This window comes from Camelus dromedarius, chromosome 3 (genome assembly GCF_036321535.1).
Source record: "Camelus dromedarius isolate mCamDro1 chromosome 3, mCamDro1.pat, whole genome shotgun sequence".
Lineage (NCBI taxonomy): Eukaryota > Metazoa > Chordata > Mammalia > Artiodactyla > Camelidae > Camelus > Camelus dromedarius.
In genome coordinates this window covers 24,389,499-24,405,566 of record NC_087438.1, presented here as the reverse complement: position 1 = coordinate 24,405,566, position 16,068 = coordinate 24,389,499, and the positions used below count along the sequence as shown (strand labels likewise).

The 16,068-nt window shown below is 38.2% G+C and overlaps 1 protein-coding gene across 1 annotated transcript in view; it reads left to right on the top strand.

The window, feature by feature from the left end:
* Positions 1–16,068, top strand: part of PRLR (prolactin receptor) — a 140,659-nt gene that overhangs the window by 13,052 nt on the left and 111,539 nt on the right. The window lies entirely within an intron of this gene.

The window sequence follows — 16,068 nt, the reverse complement described above, 5'->3', positions numbered from 1 at the left end:
ATCAGATTATCATAAAAAATATCCTACACCTTTACAAAAATACACTATGTGTGTAAATATGGGCTGGATGTCTTTTTTTAGTTCTTTCACATCTGAGATGCTGTGACTCTGGGAAAGCAGAGACTATATTCTATTACTGACCTCCCAGTCTTACTAGCACCAATTCTTTATGGGTCCCGGAGCTCCCTGTCTCAACTCAAGTGTACTATTAGAGGATGAACAGCAGTATGTTTATAGAGGGGCTCGTCTGCCAAGTACAAAGGAGAAGAGGAGATTACATGAGATGCCCACCTCTGGATATTGGTGGACATGGGCTCTCTTTTCAGTGGTGATTTTACAAATAATCCAGATGGAGTTAAGTATCAGGGTGAGGACCTGGGATCTAGGCCTCTTTGGGCTCAGACTTCTGCAGGGATGTAGGGGTGTTGGGGTTCACTTGGACCCTAAAAGCTGCTACATATACCCACTTTCAGGAGACCAGAGGTATTAGCTCCTCCCGGCATTCACCGAGCCTCAGCACCATCATGGGTCTCAGAAGTATGTCAGCAGGAGAGGGTTGCCCGGGTTGGATGTCCAGAAGGATGTGTGGAGTGGAATATCAGTCAGTGGAGCTAGCTGCCTGTCAAGATTTGGGAGGAGTATGAGGAAGGACAAAACCTGTGACCCAAGGGAGAATTTGAGAATTCACTCATTCTATCTGCAACGTTACCCCAGCACCTTTATTCATCACCTGGTGTAAGCTAGCCGTAGGTTTATTACTGATGGGCAGCACTATGTGATTCACCTTTGCTTCCTCTGCCTCAGAGCCTAGCAGTGTCTTTCAGATTGCAACATGCCACACTGCAAATCATCACAGATGACAGACGGTCAGAAACTGAATCCTTGCCTACTCCTATCAGTTCTAACTAAATTGCTGTCCATGTAGCCTGAAGAGATGGAAGTTTGGGGATTACCTGGTTAGGACTGGACTCCAAGGCTGTTAAGGCAGCAGACTGTCTGGTGTTGACCTATGTCAGAGGTTGCCCATGGTCATCACGCACTAATGACCAGTTCTACGCATATCTCATCTAGGGGTTCACACAGGATAGCACGTAAGGGCTAAGAAATAAGTTCACCTCCTCCACTATCATTTTACTGTGTTCCAGAAAGGATTCCCTTTTGCCTCCTCTTACCACACTAAGATGCCCCACGTAAGACCCCAGATCCTTTTCTTGGCCCCACTCCCATTCTGTTGTCTGCTTTCTTCTGCCAAACACCTTCGTCCTCTGAACTGAATGTGCCTAAGAAAGTGTTAAAGAACTTGATAAGCCATTCAGGCGCTCATAATTCAAGAAATGAACACCCCCAGCATTTGCATTTTAATGGCAATGGTTCAAACTAAGGTCTCTCCTGGTGGGAATCACTAGCAGCTAGGTAGGGAAAACATTACTGGGGCAAGCGAAGACCTCCAGTCACATCTTGCAGTGCCTTCTTCTGCTGCCGATGTATAAATCCCACCATTACAATCATGAGAAGCCTTGTTGGTATCCAGCTGAGTTAAAAGTAAGCCTTCACTGCCAGGGCCCTTACTCTTATTTCTAAACATCAATGAATTAGGGTCTTTTAAAGACCTGGAACTTGCCGTCAGGGTAAGAGTCATTTGTGAGTCTTGCAAATGAGAGCATCACTGGGTTCAGACAGACTCAGCAGAGATCTCAGCCATAACTTTGTAGGGGTGAAGCTGTGGAGCGAGTCAGTTACCTCTCGGTGCCTTATTTTCTCATCTGGACGATGTGGACATTAAAACATACATTCTAGGGTTGCTGGTAGAATAAGACGAAATGAAGTATGTAGAACACTGGCACCAAGGAAGCACTCAGTTCATGGGAGCTAGTGTCATCTTCATCAAAGAATTCATGACTTGGTGGGAAACCAACAAATGTACAGTCAGCAAGGCAAAATTCCAAGGGCATGGAGTAAGTGTTTAGTCTGAGCTTAGCGTGAATTGATAAGCCTGCAAGCCCCTCAGAAATCCTCTTATGGGCCACTTATTTCAACCCCTGCCCTACTTCTTGTGCTTTGCCAGCCAACCAATGTGGCACCTGTGGCTGACAATCCTTATGAATGGGTTCTCTATGAGCATCTTCTTTTCTGCTGAATGTGCTTAGAGGCTGTGCCACTGAGGAGGTGTGTGACCCGTGGAAAGTTTGCTTCACTTCTTTTGAGCCTCAGTCTCTCTATTCATAAAAACAAGATAATGAAGAAAATGCCTTTATTTCAGAATAATTTTTGAGGATGGAGTAAGGTAATGGATGAGAAGCACCTCATCTATAGTTGCCCTTAAAATGAGCTTGCTCCTTTCTCCCGTGACCCCATATACTCAGATGGTTTGAGCAGTGTGTCACACACGGAGGGAAGGCTCTGGAATGATAACAAATAGTTTGTTGATTTGGTGCTTTGTAAACCCAGCCACACAAATGGCACGCTTTCAAGGTCATCGTTCTTGCCAAATACTTAACTGGAAAGCCAAGTTATGAGTCTTTGGGACCCAGATCTGATAAGTATTCAGGGAAACTAGGGAAACTTCTCAAGAGAGATGAAGCAGGAAGATTCGCTGAATAGACCTTCTCCATTTGCCCTACATTCGACGCCACAGGCAAATCAGAGCCGGTTGGGCCATGTGCAATTCTGAGAAATGAGGAGAAGGCAGAAACACTTGTCCTTCCTCTAGTAAAGCCAAGGCAAGTGGAAGTGCTCAAAAACACATCATCACCTGGCAAGCACAATGGAGAAGGCAGGAAATGTGCTGCAAAAAATCACATTGCCGGTGAAGGCACTGCTCCCTGCTGGTGCTAGAAAGCTTGTCATGCTGGCCTCCAACTGGACAAAGACCTGGGTGGCCAGAGGCTGGGCTGTGCAGGAACTGGGCCCTGGGCACTGAGGATTGAAAACCAACCTCACAAAGCATGCCTACTTCCATTTTTGTGCAATGTAATTATACAGGATTTGTGACTCACTAATCTGCCTGGAAGGCCAAACAATTCCAAAAGCAAAATGCCTGGCTTCTTTTGGCCAAGAGGAGGGGGCTTTGGACTTGGTTGGCTGTGTGACACCACTCCTTGGTGACTATACCAGGAGTAACTGTCAGGTTTAGATGCTTGCTCTTATTCACTATTTAATTTTGGTTCTTGCCATTTATTTCTAATTTCTTAGATGCAATTGCAGTGAGTGATATAAAAAGGTAACTTGCATTTGTGAGCAATGTGTATAGGAAGAATCCAATAGTGAAAATCTGTAGGAGACTAAGATAGATATTGGAACTACAGAAATATGTGCTCCAAATATCCTGCATTAGGTCGTTAAGGTAAACATCAACAATGTACAGGGAATGCTTGGAAATCTAAGGCATGATCAAAATGTAATAACTTAAAAGGTTGTGGACTTCTTTTAAAACAGAAACCACATGTGGCTGAGGGGAATCTTCAACCAGAGCATAAGCAATGCATGTAGATTCTCACCAAAGTAATCAGGAGACTGAGTATGTAAGAACTTGACGGATGCATGTTCAAATGTGAAACAACTTCTCCCCACAATGGTATTTCATGACGACCTACTTTACAGAGCAGCCAGTAATTGGGACCTTTTTAATGGTATTCTTTTGGGAGCAGACAGTGAATTTCAGATAGGACTGATTATTGTACAACGTGATTGGTGGCTCTGATTATCCAAGCAGCTAGGGCGTTATTCCTGGCAAAGCATTGAGCTTCTCTGGGAATCTGTCTTCTGTGTAGGTAGATGGCTGCTAGTGAGACTTCCTTTTTATGGATGAATTGGCCCAACAAATGGCAAACATTCAATAGGAGTGGGAGAGTGACACTGATTATTACTGATGACAGTTGAAAACGAAATACCTTAATGAATCTCATACTTGGACTTGGTGACTGAGTCAGCACCCTGTACTTGAAGAGCTTAATCATGATGTCTCAAAATTAGATCTTCATCAACTGCTGTGGCTCTCTCCCCTTCTCTTTTGACAGGTAGCTTAAATGCTCTAGGGGACTCGATGTTTTAGAATATAGAAAAGCTCTTAGTAGTGCCAACACCAAAACAGCAACTCCCTGCCTACTAGTTGATACCAACTTGTCAAGTATGAACTAGATTCAACTGTGAACTCCGCCTTTAACAATGGTCTCTGTATTCTGAGCACTACTATCAGAAGAGGGGTCCCTGAGTGAAAATCTGTCCCCAGATGCGTTTTATTATGCAAAATGAGAGCAAAAGAGCCCAAACCATGGAGTCGTTTTCCTAAGTTGTCCTCATATAACCGTTTTTGGGGGCAGTAGAACTATTGTGATTACCAAACTCATGTCATAATGCACATATACAAATTGACTTCATACTGGGGAACTTCACCAGAGAAAGGAATTCACTATTTCTGAAGACTATGAGTTTAGTTTCTTTTGGGGTAAAATGCTGCTAATATATCTGGTGTACAGGAAAGTGCAATTTTCTTATCTAAAAATCAGAAACCCTAATACTAGTTTCAGCTAACTTTATGACCTTACTTCTGTGACATTACTTCTATGGCATTTCTGTGTTTTGTTTCCAAACAATTGCATGATTCTTTGTGGATGAAGAGTCCAAAATTGAAAAGCATCAAAACAGCTAAATGTAGTCAGAACCCTGTTTGCCCACCATATCCCTCAAATTCAAGAAGCATCCTTAACTTGGTTACTAAACCTCCAAAGTTATGATGATCAGATGATTGGCAAATATGCATTTTTTCAGACTCTTCATATAATTGTCAGAAATTTCTGTCCTAGCCAAAATTCTGCACCTACCAGGGGGTGTTATCTATAAGAATTTCTTTCATCCTGCTTAACAGGACCTCAAATATGAAAAATACCAGCATGTTCCTAATATGTCCTAGACTGGAATCAGCAAAGTTTTTCTGTAAAGCGTCAGAGTGTAAATATTTAGAATTTGTGAATCATACAGTCTTTGTCACAATTACTTAACTCTGCCCTCGTCACACGCCCATAGTCAATGCATAAATAAATATGTGGCTGTGTTCCAACAAAACTTTATTATCAAAAGCAGTCAATGCGTCAGATCTGGCCCATGGGCTATATTTTGCTGACCCCTGTTCTAGACTCTTAATGCCACTGTATCCGTCTGCTGTCATAACACAGATTTAATTTATCCTAAATTCTGTTTAACCTATTACTATTTTAGTCCCAATTATATAATACATTGTGAATCTGTTGTCATACCACCAATGAATTTATCTACACATTGTTTGATCTATTAATATTTAGACATTATTACTATTACATCATGAATCTGTTGTCATGTCATGTATGAATTTTTTTAAATCTTTGTTTACACTATCAGTATCTATAGTCAACAACAAACATCCCTTGAGATAGCAAGTATCTTAAGTGAACCACCTGTTGGCTATTGTAGCAAATCCTTTCCCCATTCCTTAACTTTTTCTGATGCGAAGGGATTTTACATAATTACAGTATTGGGAATAAGTCCATTTATCCTATCCCTTGTCCTATGATAGCTTTTGTCTTTGCAGACTGAATAGTTCAGATCTTCATGTTAATCCTTTAATAACGCCCCCTCCCTCATCTCCTTAATCATTTTAGGCTTCCATCACTGAGTCTCTTTGGGCTTTGTGAGTCCTTGAAGTTTAGACACTAGACTAGAACACAGTGTTCCAGATTGGTCACATCCTCTCTTGCTAATGATGCCCAGTCACAGCTTTTGACTGCTGCAAGCAATAAACAAAGTAAAAAGTGTGAAAGTAAGGAAGAAACTGAGAAAGCCCAGAGGATTTTTGGAAGAGCAGAAGGGACTATGAACAGAAAACATTGACTCTTGTAAAACACTCTGAACTGACTACTCGTGTGTTCCATAATTCCTTTAAATCTTCCTTGTGACCACAATAAGCTTTCTGGAGTTCTGAAAAGAGTAAGAACAAAACCAGCATCCTGCCTTGCCTGGGAATGATTCTATTGTAATTTGGAGTGAAGAACTCTGGTGAGAATTTGCCTCTGATGGATACCAACCGTCAGAAGAGGTTACACAAACTACACTTCTAATGTGGGATGAGAAAATCTGGGACCTAATTTAGCACAATGAAATGAGCTCTGCTGCTCAGACAGGACTCCACTACTAATCTGGAAAGTTCTCTCTTGGCATTGAATTCTCTCCTCTGCCCTGACCCCATGGAAAAAATTTACCTGAATCTAGTGAGATCAGTTATAGAGGGACTGTGTCATCATTGAAAGTCCTATGCAGAAGTTCAAATTAAAATTTATCATAATCATCATTGGGCATGATCCTGCAAAATTCATTAAACAAACACTGATCAAACTGTGCTAGGTATGCTAGGAAATAACAGTGAGCAGAGAGGTCTCTGCTCATATGGAGCTTATAATGTAATGAGGGAACAGATGTCAGTCAAATTCACGTACATTTGGGAGTATGGAAGGACAGGAAAGGGGAGGCCTATTACTGTCTAAGAGAGCAACCCTGAGAAAGTGATCACTGACCTAAGGTCAAAATGGAAAGGAGGAGATTTCTCAGCAAAAGGAACAGCACATGCAAAGACACAGGAGAGAGCATGCCGAATATGGGGAAATAGAAGAAACACGGTGTATCTGAGCCAAGTTGAAAAAAATGAGAAAGAGAGAAGCCAGATCACACAGAATCTCAAGGAGCCATAGGAAGCCTTTTGAGGTGTTTGAAGAAGGATAGCATGACCTGATGGGTATTTTTTAAAAGAACCACACAGACTACACTATGGAGAATATTGTGGGAGACAAGAGTAAATGCCTATGGACTTACTCAGAGGTTAAGGCAGTTGGTAAGAAAGATGAGCCATGATGGTGACTTGCCAGGTATGATTTTTATTTTATTTTATTTTTTTACCTTTTTTTATTGAGTTATAGTTACAATTTTTAAATTATAGACTAGAAGGTGGCCCAAACCCACGGACCATCACACAGTTAAGATGTTTTCCTCTGGGAACATGTACAGGTGAATGTTGTGCTACACAGCTTAATTGACAGCTTCCTGTGAGTATTAATACTTTGGCACCTCAGGATGATATGATTTTTCTTAGCGTCTCTTTCTGCTTAGGATTTCCATCTCCGCTAATCATTTCCAGCAATAAACCAACTAACTGGTTTATCCTTTAAGTTTGGTCAATTCTGAACCATGGGACTTAATTACCCTCTGGGTCTTTGAAAGTTTGTTTGTTTGTTTGTTTGCTTACCTCTAGACACTCATTTTGCCCCAGGAGAAGAATGTTTTTTTAGATCAATGGATTCTAAGAAAGTTTGATATTATTTGATACCTTAAAGAAATGGAAGAAAGTAATTTTGCATAAGAATATAAATGCTTGCTGTTCATATATTATAGAGTGATTTCCTGAAGTTGATGAGAGGTTAGCTTAAAATATATGGGCTTAAAATGTTTATAACATTTTTCTGGCATTATAGAATGGAAAAATAGAAAGTTGATATCACCCATAATTACACCACCTAGAAAGGAAATCCCTGTTTGTATATGGTGAAATTTTTTCCTCTCTTGTTCTTTGACAAATTAGGAATATATTGTGTATACATTTTTAAAACCTCTTTTTTAAAACTTAATGTTATATGATAGTCTTATACCAGTAAATAGTTTCTGAAAACACATTTTTAAGCCTACATAATGTTCCTTCAAGTCAATGTACTATTTTTCCAATATAAGTCTAAAATAACATTAATTTTCATGTTTTTGAATAGCAGGTGTAATTAATGCTACCAAAAAATATTTCTTACTTTGTTTCTTTTATTTTCATGTTGATTTATCAAAATTTGTATTTGATTCAATATTTTCTTCATTTTTCTTAATATTTCTTAATTTTAAAAAACAACTCTTTATATTTTGGGGATATCAATCTGTTTTCTATAATATTTGTTATAAATATTTCCGCAAATTTGGTGATTGTCTGTTAATTCTGTTTAAAATATATTTGACAAATTCATAAGTTTTTGTGGCTCGAAGTCTGTCAGAACTCTTCCTTTATGATTACTTTTTAGCTGTTCATTCAGTAGATACTTACAGAGTGTTATGTGTCTAGTCACTGAGCAAGGTACTAGGGATAAAACAGAAAACAAGACAGAGATGGCTTTCAGAGAGTTTACAGCCTAATGAGGCAGCCAAGACAAACAAAATTCAGGCCATTATACTATGGCTCATTATAAACTGTGGGAGAGGAAGTACAGGGTGGCATGAGACACCTAATCTAGACTTTAGGGCTAAGGGACGGCTTCTGGAAGAAAGCAATTTCCTAGCTGGGCATGAAGAGATAAGGGCGATGTGAATTGAGGGAAAGGAAAGAGTATGTGCAAAGGTTCACTTAACTAAATGCTGAATGTGCTCTGTGCCTAGAACGTGGAGTGTATGTGTTTGTGCCATGGGATGGGGTCAGGAGTTTGAGCAGAAGACCCTTGAAGTGGGGGGCTGTTGCTGTGGTCCAAGGAGAGAGGTACTGATGGGCAGGAAATATGCTTTATAACTCATGCCTTTTCATTCGGTAAGCACTGCTTCAGTTATGGATTAAGTTCTTAGGCATAGCATGCTGTCTATTGCAGAATAGTTTATTTAGATTTATTGTTAGGTCAATTCTTGGCCCAACATCATGCTAGTTTTGAGTTTTATGAAGCGTTAAACTGGTAGGGCATGCACCCTCTGATCCCTTTTTACTTTCAAATTGCTTTATCTACTCTGCCAGTGTGTTCTCTTTAGATAAACTAAAACAATTTTGAAAAGTTAGAAAAATATATGCATGTATATAATAATATGTGTGTAAATTCATGTGTGTGTGTGTATATATATATATGTATGTATGTATATATATATACATGTGTGTGTGTGTTTATATAGATACACATTTGTATATATACACACACACATATAATATCTCTCATTGGTAATTGGATTGGGACTGTGATAAACCTATAGGTCAGCTGTGGAAGAAATGGCATTCTTTTTACTATTGAATCAGCCCGTCAAGAAGCATTGAACTTATTTGAATTTTCTCTTATATTTCTTGTTAAAACGTTGTAGTTTTTTTCATATGAGTCCTGCATATTTCTTTTTATTTATTCTACATATTTTATCATTTTAGCTTTTCATTATGAATGGATCTTTTTTCTGTATCTTCCGATATTGCTGAAATACAGGAAAAAAATACTGAAATGTATGTTTTCTGTCTGACTATATAACTCATTAATTATAAGAGTTTTAAGTTGATTCTAAGAGTTTATAACTGTGGTGTCTGTGAATAGTGGTAATTTTCCTCCTTCCAATAGTTGCATCTAATTTCTATTTGATATCTACATTATTGATTATAATTTCTATTAAATAATGATGATGAGTGAGTGTCCTATTCTAATATCAGTTTTAAGAAGAATACCTCTGTTTAACATTTTTCAAAAGTATTCTGTGAAAGCTAATAAATAAACTTGGGAAATGCTCCAAATGAAATGCTTTCTCCCTGGGGTTCATAATTTATATTAATATAGTAGGAGATCGCAATAAAAAAAAGTGTTCCACTGAGTTTAGCTGAGCATTTCTAAAATTCATTTGACCACAGAAGCATTTTTCTCCCATTTGGAAATTTGTATCAGTTGTGACAGTCAAAATTATATTCATGTGATCTTTCTCTTTTGATACTGTGTGCATCCTCATCTCTCTCTTTAGCCATATGGACTGTGGTTTGGTTTTGCTGTTATTTTTTTTCCAATAATTTAGAAGGTAGTCATCTTTTTAAATTTTCTACAAGTGATTGTAATTAAAATTTTTCAATACACTCCTACCTATACTTTATATTTACCAAAGTCAAAGACATGACCGTCCACTTTTCTAATCAAGTTCAGAACAGATGTGAAATTTAATTCATTTTTTACCTCCTCCCAATCTTTTTCTCAGTATTTATAAGGACAATTTAACATTTTTATTCAGGTTACCATCAGTCAGTATTTTATATTTATTTTATATTACATGACTTCTCGTTCATGAATTATTTATCTTCTCAGCAACTGACCATATTTACGATCCATTCCTGGACAGGTCAGTGGTTATCTGACTTCTGTGTCCATAGCGAATATCCTTTTATACCACAAATTTTTTACTTTTGACTTCTTATTTTAATTCATCTCTCCTGCAGCTAAAAGATGTCTTTGAGAACTGTCATAAGTAGGGCAAGTAGGTCATATATTTTTAATCTTAAATAAGTTTCTGTCTGATTTCAACATAATGATTTGTCTGGACTTAAAATTATTTCACCGTGTTTCTTGCTTTTCGTATTTAGTCATGTGATAGAAAAATCTGAGATCATCCATATTTTTGTTTCTTAGTAATCTGTTTTTCTTCCTGGATTTTTATAGGTTTTACTCTGCCATTCAAATATCTTATCATAATGTATCTAGGTGTGAACACTTTTTACAGGTTTTGCATAGTAGTTGCTGAGTCATTTCAGTTTCCAGAGTCAGATCTTTCATTAGCACTGGGAAGGTTTTTAAAATTCTTTTATAATTTTGAATGTTTCTTTGGTTATATTTTCTTCATTCTCTTTTTTAAAGTATATTTTTAAAAATCTGAATATTTTTAAGTTTATTTTTTATTGAAGTACCATCAGCTACAATGTGTCAATTTCTGGTGTACAGCACAATGTCCCAGTCATGCGTGTACATACATATATTCATTTTCATATTGAATGGTTTTTTATGGGGATGTAATTTACATCTGATAAAATACAAAGACTCTAAAGTGTGTATATAGTTGGAGCAGTTTTGCCAGCCAAATGCATATATCTGAGTAACCCACATCTCTATCAAGATATAGAACATTTCCATCACTCCAGAAAATACCCTCATGTTCCTTTCCAGGCAATTCCACTACCAGAAGCAACCACTGATCCGATTTCTATCACCATAGATTAGTTTTGCCTATTCTGAGTAGCATATAAATGGAATCTTACATTATTATGTATAAGAATTCTTTCACTTCTTTCTCATCTTTTTTGAGATTTTTCCATGTCATTGCTTATATCAGTAGTTCATTTCACTTATTGCTGAGTCGAATTCTATTACTTGAGTACACTTCAGGTTGTTTATTGATTTTCCTTTATGTGGCTACCTGGACTGTTTCCAATTGGGGCTATTAAGGATAAATCTGCTACTAATATTCTTGTAAGGTTTGTTGTGGACATATTTTTCATTTCTTTTGGATAACTAATTACCTAGGGGTGGAATTTTGAGGTCAAAGGTTGGGAATATGTTGAACTGTTAAGAAACTACCTGCAGTTTTCCAAAGTGGTGGTGCCATTTGACACCCCTACCAGCAATGTGTGAGTTTCAGTTGTCCTGTATCCCCAGTAAATGGTGTGGTTACTCTCATTTGGGTCGTCCTAGTTGGGGTGTAGTGCTGTCTCATTGTGATGACTGTTCTCTTTTTCATGAGTACAAATTAACATTAATTTGATTCTGTTCCCCGTTTATGTATCTACCATCTCTTATGTCTTGTATTCCTTTCAGGGAGTACAATGTGGGGCTTCTACGTTTTAGGGAGTGTCTGATTCTGTTTCCTGTAGTGTCAGTTTTACCTCTTACTACCTTCAGTGGACATATTATTATTATTATTAATACAGTTCTTTTTTTGCTTCCCTACAATTCCTCCTTCTTACCCAGCACCTTTTATTTCTTCCTTCCTTTTACCTTATAATGGCTGTCCTGTTCTTTTTCACAATATCCTCTATCTACATCAGTTGAGGATGAGAAACAGTTTTCTACAATTATCTTTGAGATGGTGTTTAACTTGCCTTGTTAGGCACTTTTTCCACTGGCTCTGCTGTTTATTTTTCATGTTTATGCAGCCTGGAATGAAAATCAATCTACTTAGACCCAGTATTTGTGAACACATAGCCTATGTGATGTGTCAGGCGCATTCTACAAATGAGCCCTGTAGAGATGTGTAAGACATGGTCTCCTGCACTGCGTAATTCAAGTTCTTCCTTTGATCTCTACTATTGCCATTTTGGGGACTAGTGAGTTCCAGTCCTTGGAGTTGTGAAGAGTCTCTTATATTGTTTAAAAATCGTTTGATTCTCATACAGATGTATTTTTTAAATCTCTTAGAATTATATCCTTCATGTTTACCAGGAAAGCTTTTGACTCTGGAATTATATTGCATTGTTCCATGGGGGCACTGAGACTGGGGAAGTGAAAGTCTTTGAAAAATAACACTAAAAAGCCCAGAAACTTAAGGCTGAACCTCAGCACAGTTCTTAAGGCACTTTGTAGGTACCCTTTGCTGTGTACAATGAAAAATCCCTAAACCTGCTCCCTCAGGAAGTAAGTCTTCCCTCGCTGTAAGATTCAAAACATAGCTAAACATTTCATCGTCACTTATGAGTATGTATTATATACTCTCAGCCCAGAATACTTTTCCAATCCAGAAGTAATACAACAAAGCTAAATTCCAATCTTCTTTTGAGAGAAAAAGGTTCATATGATTAGCTTTGAAGTACATATTCTCTAAAATACCGTGAAAACATTGTTTCATAAAACAGTGATCCTAAGAAGCACGTATGTCCTCATCTTGATGATTTTTCTTATCACAAGCAATAAAAATAAGACCTGTGTTGTTCTTTTCATAACCCTCAAAAAATAAATCAATCTTGACTTTCTCAATATTGGCTTGCAACACCAAGGTTACCAAACAAAGAGAAAGGTTCAAGGAAAGAAGGATTAACTACCTACCCAAAATATTTAGTATAGCAATTCTGAGCTTCTGAGAAAGGCTCCAAATGCCTATGTTTGAACACTCAATGAAAAGAGGATCTTTGTTATTAGGAAACTGTATTAAAAAAATTAGCCCCACTAATACTTTGTATGAATTATTGCTCTCTTGATGCAGATATTTACACATTATTAGCAAAGCTGTAGTAGACTAGCACAGAGCCCCCATCAGATCTACATTAACACCTCCAGCCCCTGGTCCATCAACTTTACAAGAATGGTGGACAGTACTTCCCACCACTAATGGATAGAATGGTGTTGGATCCAAAGTTTTGGCACAACAGGATGCTCTCTGCCTCCTTTTGATGATTTTAGACCCAACATAATGACTCTTTGCCATGGTAGGACCTCAAGAAATCTTAGTTCCTCATCTCTTTTCTCCCATTAAGTGGGTCTTGCTAGTTACATACTCAGCAAAATGTCCTGCTGTTCAGGGCATCTAACATGGCCACTATCACCTTTGGCATAACCAGATATTTGATGGTACCTCAAGATGTTTTTAAACCATAGTTTGCCAAAAACCCAAGCTCTATAGCACAAGAATCCATTTTCAGTGTTTTGCTGCCTGTAGAAAAGGACAGCTTAATCTTTCTGAAAGGATTGTTCTCAAACAAGGGAGCATGTGAGGCAACATGTCAACAAGGTAGCCTGAAAGATGTGGTTGACTCAGATCCTCTCCTGTCCCCAGTGCCATTTGGGAGCAGGATCTACCCAGGTCACAGCTGACAATGAGAAGTCATCAAGGATTTAGAACATGTTTAAGAAGGCCAAGAATGGGATCATTGTGCAACGCCCCCCATTCGATTGTCAGAGAACAGATGCTCCATTAACAGAGGAATTTCCACTGATACTTTCAAGGACACAAAATAATTGCCACTTGAATGGCTTTTCAGGCTTTCAGAGGAGTGTAGGAGTAGCCTACGGCTCTGCTGCATTCATGTCTTTAGTCAAGGTTTTATTCTTAGTATATCTTGTATTATTAGTTTATTTTCAAACAGATGCCCTCACATATTTTTCTAACATAGAACAGAGCCGTATTATGGTCACCATTCTTAAGAGCTTACATAAAATATATTCATTTATTCTTTCAGTCATTTTGCAATCAATTCTTGCTTGCCCACAATATTGGATACTGTGTTAGGCTCCAGTATGAACCAGATGACCATTCTCTGCCTTCAAAAAGCACACAGTTTAGTGGAGGAGAGAGTCATAATATGGTAACTGGTGGGAGTAGGGGCAGTTATTCAACCAGGAGGAAGAGAGTAAGGAGGAGACTCTGTAGAGGAAATAGCACACACAAACTGACAGTGATTCACATGTCCCTGATATTTTGGGCAATTGCAAACAGTCAGACAGGTATAACATACAGAAAAGAAGTAGGAAGTGACAGTAAATGCAGTTAAAAAACTAGATTGGGGTCAGATTGTAATGGACTTTGAATACTGTGCTAAGTGGTTTGATCTGCAATTTGGAGTCACAGTTAGTAGAAGACTTGAAGTCAGGTCTCTTGATGCAGAGGCTTGGTATTCTCTGCTAGATAACACTCATCCCTCCAAATGCTAGTGACCACCACACCAGATTTGGCTAGTGATCACCCAATGGAAATACATAAATTACCTTCTAGAAGCAATAGGTGAATTCTCTTATTATTATCTCCCTCTTACAGATGAGGAAACTAAAGCGTAAAGAAGCTAAGTAACGCATCCAGGGTCACACAACTAGTTAGGTGATCCCAGAGTCTGAAGTATTAGCTCCAACACTTCATCTTCTCTTGATCTAGAGATCTTTATGCCTTTGTCTCTGGTCTGCTGATGCTAATGTCTGCAAGTAAAGGCTGCCTTCCAGAACAGAATTGATAACTGACCAATTGTGAAATAAAAAGAATGATGAATATACAGGTCATGGGGTCAAGGAATGAAGGGTAATCCCTCATTGTGTCCCCAAACATCTTTTTCTTTACCCTCTCATGGCTGTTTGATACCAGATATCTGGAACTGGGCCACCTTAAGGTTAAGGTTAAGGGCAAAGAAGTAACAGAAAAGTCTTAAAGGAATATTAACAGATTTGAGGAGACCCCTAAGCTGCTACAAATACTGAAATTATATTTGCTACCCAAAACACTGTAAAAGGCTGAAAATCTGAGAGACATATTATGTGCCAGATAGATTTTGGTTGTTTGGTTTTGTTTAAATATTCAGGGAATGAATAGAAGAGACATTGGAGTATAAGCTGAAGTCAGAGCAGGACAGACAGGTCCTGCAAGTGTTTCTCTTTATGCATCGATATTACTAATATCCAGACAGGCCTTAGGGCTGTCTTCTTACTTTGCACTTACCAAAAGAGTAAAAGATCATTTTCCTTGGAAGCCCAGATGTAAAATATACTCTTACAACATGACTCAAACTTTATGATTTTACAGATCATCGACTGTATTCCCAAGATCTATAGGTTTTCAATACCTTACTAAGAATTAGTATTTGCTGGAAGTTCATCATCAAAGATTTCTTGTGTGGGAGGAGGTCAAGTTACTTTAAAGGCTAGAACCAGAACAATGGGAATTGTCTCAGCAGGACACATCTAGCAACATAAAGAAGAGCTTTCAGATTAACTAGTAGTGTGATACGTTGCACCTACTACGCGAAACCCTGATGTCCCTTTCCCCAGAAGTGTCTGAGCAGAAGTTGGATAATTATTGGAAGTCGGTGCTAAGGCGGAGTAAGAGCATGATGTCTGAGGCTAGACTGGAATGCTCTCTGAAGGTTTCTCTAGCTTTGAAGTATGAAAAAATTTACAAGCACTGGCCAGCCCCAAGACCTTCATGTTCTGTTTTAGCATGCTCACCCATCCCATATGGGAAAGAATATTCAGTCCACTTTTTAGAAGTAGTTGTCATCTTCATGTTTATTTTTATACTTCTGAAATTTTAGTACTTTGAATCACATGTATGTGTTATTTATATATCTGTATTTGTATGTGGCAAACACCTTTAATAGAATTTCATTAATCCTCTGATCATATTTACAAAGTAGAACATGGAGAGGTATTTCTGCGGATTATACTGTAGATAAAGAACCTGGGGCGCAACATCCTTCCACATCCTCTTGTCTCTAATGCTTGTTGCTAATGGCCCTTTGGATAGAGTCCTTTATTTTATATGTGGACATTGTGTTCAGTTTTAATTATAATAAAAATTCCTTAAGGAAGGGGGCCATCGGGCATTTGGGTA